Below are 5083 nucleotides of genomic sequence, written 5' to 3' on the forward strand. Positions count from 1 at the left end.
CACAGTGCTGCGGAGAAAGAAAAAAGACAAACAGAAAAAGCATCCTTTCAGTACATTTCACTTAACCAAAAACATTTTAACTTCATTTTGGGAAGACTGGATTCGAGTCCCCAGTGGTTGCAGGGTTTGACACGCTGGTTATGGCAGTGGGACTTTGACTACTGGTATGGCATCAGAAGCATGTGAAGTGTGACAAAAGCATCAGAGGTGTGATACAGGTGCTAACAGAGAAACTGCTAAAGGTACAGACAGTCTTAAAGCTGTGAGAATTTGTACTCATGAAGGAAGGACAGTGTAACAATACTTGTTATTTAGCCACTCCCAACTGGCAAAACCGTATGTCTTTGGTTTTTTGGCTTGTATTTCAGTAAAGATTTACCATCATTGGGTACCTGCTGTAATATCATGAACTCCAGCTTAATTTCTTTAAAAAAATAAAGCGTATTCTACAATCCAGTCTATGCCAAAATTGCAATTGATTTAATATAACTTATTAGTGTACTGCTTTTTGTGAGACAACTCAGAAATATTCCACACCGAGGAACAGAACATCCATCCTCTGTTGAGCAGGGCATGTTCTCCACAGGGTATGTGTGGCTCAGTAACATAATTAGCTTTAATTCAGGCATATATTAATATGAGCTGGTCTGTGCCATATGCTCACACACCATTTAGCCTTATATTATGAATACATATTGCTTTAAGTCACACTGAGAAGTCACTGCTGGACTTCTTAGGAGACAATGGGTTATATCTCAATTATACCTCACCGCATAGAGAAGGATGTACCTAACTCTTCCATTTACTACTGATTAAGTAGATTTAACACTCCTATCTTTTAACACTCTCCCCTCCACACAAAAGTGGAAAAACTGCAAATGTGTTTACATCATGAGCGACACACAGCACCACTGTATTTCACACAATTGTAGAACCCCTAAATACCCAGAAGTTAAAAATGATTGTCGTTTGAGTATTTTTGTTTTCTCTATGGATAATAATACAAACAAGCACAGTTAATTGCACATAAACGTATAGTAAGCCACATTTACTCATGGCTGAATATTTCTCCCTATTCATCAGAAGATGAAAAGCATCCATCTCCACACAGCCAGGCATGACCCAGATCAGGAGTGAACATGTGTGAGTCCATCTGATCTCATAGTCAAATCCCAATTGAGTATGCTAATGTAGGCAATGTGCAGTACATTAGACAGAGCAACATGCAGTATTCATGTTGTTGCCTTTCCTGTGGGTATGAGCACACATACTGGCTTAAATCAGCTTTGTTTTATACACTAGCTTTGAGGGCCTATTGGACTAATACACTTTAGATATATTGATTGACTCATCTGTATTACAGTATGAGCTTGTCCAGTTCATTCCTGGAAACTACACTGAATCGTAGAGATGTTCTCATTTAACACAAATTTGACAACGTTTATTTTTTTTTAATTAAATGTCACAGTTCGAAACCTAGAAAGGGGAGCACCCAACTCTTACACAAAAAGAAAAACAGCAGCCACAAGCAAAGGAATCAATGAATGTAACGAATGTATGGATGGATGAGACGACATATGTTTGTGCATGTTATTTATTCACTGTAGTTTTCACTGAACTACTTTAAATGTAAGTAATAGTTTAAACGAACAACTTTATACTGTATATTTAACCATCCATCTCTTACTACATTTGCGCGGAAATATTAACTTGATAAAGAGTGTACACAATAATCGTGTCGGCTGTTATTTCACGAGGTGGGTGCCGAAATTTCACTAGTGACATGAACACGTTCAGGTTGTCTCACCCACAACATCTGAAACGCACGAACTCATTAAGGCTAAACCCGCTCACGCTAGAACCACGCATTCACTCGAACGCGGTTGGTTTACTATCCACATTACAATGCGATGCACATAGTTCGTTGTGCTGTACTTAAAGAGAAATGGCCTCTGCTGACTCTTGGCACTTCTTCAGTACTTCTTTATCTACTCGGAACAATTGTTATACATCTCCACCTAGAGGAATATATCCTTTGTGTCCAGAACCGTTGACAAAACCACGTCAGCCTCACATACTCAATTCAGAATGAAACATTTCTTAAATATATCGAAACTATGTATACCCACGCTCCAAAACATGACAACTTTAACCACCAGAAATCCTCTCTCACTCTCGAGAGTCACTGGTTACGCACCAAGAAGGTGAGGGAGTCGTGCGTCCAAGCCAAATCACAGATGCGTGAGGGATGTGTTTTTGGGATGCTTCTCTCATATGGGTGTAAACTATGAATTAACAAAGGGTAAAAGGGCTCCGTACAGCACTTACCTGGTGTGCCAGATCACCATTAATGCGAAACAGAGGAACAGATACTGAATTGTGCAAACCCTCTCCCTCATTGTTGATCTTAACACCTACATGAAAGAGAAAAACAAAACGTTTGGATTCACAATTAGTAGAAAATGAATCGTGCTCTCTCGGCGCAACGGTGATGGACTTCTTGACAATAAACAGAATATTAATTTAAGAGCATATGTTGACATCTTGGATTAAATTCCTTCGTCGACATAATATACAGCCTCCTTACACTCACATTAAATTAATATTTACATCGCGTTAACAAAGACCACTGGATTAGCATTCACGGACACAAAACATACATGCGCTGAATGACAATCTCCTTCTCCAAACGCTACAAGCGCTCTAAATTTTTCCAGTTTACTGAAATGAGCGTCTGGCACTGTCAGGTTCTCTGTGATATTTTCCAACGTGTCACTGAAGACACATCAAATGGGACTTACCTATTTCACACATGGTCACAACACAGTACTTAAAATATCTATCAAGAAACATAGCCAATTCAAGGAAGCTTACCTGATACACCAGAAATCTGTTCTTTCAAATTTCAAGCCAATAAAATGTCTGTGAGATGAAAAAGTTATTCCCAACCACTCACTGTTACGATGTGATCATAAGCTTACGGCAGAAATTAGACGGAGCGCGCATGTAACACGAGAGCGAGCATTAATAAATTCTCATGACCAGAATATTCAGACAAACTCAACAAGAAGACCACGTCCTCCCCCCCGACAAACCGACAAAATCCTTTTTTAGGGACCGAAAACCTAAGTCCTTCAAGGCACATGCCAGAGTGCTCCGTTTACAATATTACATTCTGCTCACTACACATTTTTGCTCGTGAGGAAAAAAAAAAAAAAAAAGAAAAGTACAAAGAAAAAGACAGGCGGACGGACGAACGGGCGGTCCTAAAGACAGTAAAATTCAGTGTATAACTACGAAGCCAAAGAAGAAGAAGAAGAAGAAGAAGAAGAGGAGGAAATGTTATTTATGACTACTTGTAACATTTACACTAGAAGTTAAGGGCTTTTGTATCTGAATTAAATGACGGGAGTAGTTATGATGTGTTGATGCAGCTAAAGACAACGTTACCATTATCTTTCCCCTCCCTTCACCTTTGTGTCAGAGATCTATAGATGAACAGAAGTCCAATGTGTGGTATCGTACCATAGCAACTCATAAAATGGACATCAGAATGTGATGTGACAGTACTACAGTGAATGTCATAGCCTTGAAGGGTTTCCTTCGGTTTACACTATGCTTTCTCAAAGATTCTTAATGTATGTACACATGTCCAAAGTTCGGCCTCAAAACATGTTGAAGATGAATAATTCGTGTTTTATTCCATTTTTACTTGTTCTTTCATTTCCCCATGAGTAGGCAGGAGACTTAACTTATGTGCAAATCCACATTGTGTGTTCTGTATGAGTGAGTGAGTGAGCATGTGTGTGTGTGTGTGTGTGTGGGTGTGTGTGTGTGTGTGTGTGAGAGAGAGAGAGAGAGAGAGAGAGAGAGAGAAACAGACAGACAGAGAGAGAAAGAGAGAGGTAGGAATATTAACCTCTGTCGAAGGCCTAGGTCTTGATCTTCAACATTTCTAATAAACATCACCATGTTCCAGAACAGGTCGTAATATTTTACGTGTTTTCATAACTTCTCTGCCTTCAGCATATATTCATTGTTTAGTGGCAGACACATAAAGTATCTCTGAGCACTGTGAGTTCCAGGAATCCTAAATCAAAGAGAACTGACAGTCAGTTAACAAATAAAGCGTGAGCTCTGGTTGCCAGTATTCTCTCCCCCTGACCCATAAAGAATATATATATATATATACACACATGCAGCAACACAAGTCTAAGAATCATGAAAAAACAAACAAACAAACAAACAAACAAATGCAACAGCACAACTCAAAGATGTTTTTAGAAGTCTAAACAGCTCTTAGTTTTGTTCTCAGGGGAATCTATGATATAAGCCATTAAAGAAAGAGTACTAATTAAACCCCTCCCTCCAGTGAGTTTCATTACCGATGTGTTAGGCTAAGTCAGCAGATGTGTTAGACAGGGACCTTCCTATCAATGATTCTATTTAAGATCTAAGATTATTTATTAATAATCAGAGATACAAACTTCATGTTCACGGCCTCTTTTAGATTGAAAAAGTTCATATTATTGTAAAAAATAAAACTGAAGCAGTTTATATGGTGATTTTATCTGAATGAGAAAATAATTTACATGGTGTTTTTATATCTGAATGAGAAAACAAAAGCAAACACACTTGAATAGCGCTTTCATGAATTCCATTTTCTCCGTCACACAACTCTCTTTTCTTACAAGGGGACACACATTGCATGAATGAGATAATGCTGTGTTGACTAATCTGTGGCCTTGATGAATGATGGCCTTTGTTACACATGTTGCACATTTCTAGCAAGAAGCAAATGGTGCAGTTCTCAAAATCCTGTTTTCAAACAGTAGTATCAAACATAAAAGGGATCACCTTGTATTTGTTTTAAAGGTGTCTTTCAGTTTGTCCAAAATGGTCGTCTGAATTAAACTTAGGTTTCTGTGGTTCTCTGTAACATGCTCAGCGTCCTTAATTTGAAACATGGAGCACAACCACAAAGTGCTGATCTGACCAGTACTGTGAAATTTTAACGATAAAGTATAATCAAAATCAAAATATCCTTGACCGAAAACTCAAAGTGATCCACATCATAAGCCAT

The sequence above is a fragment of the Chanos chanos genome, chromosome 2 (genome assembly GCF_902362185.1).
Source record: "Chanos chanos chromosome 2, fChaCha1.1, whole genome shotgun sequence".
NCBI lineage: Eukaryota > Metazoa > Chordata > Actinopteri > Gonorynchiformes > Chanidae > Chanos > Chanos chanos.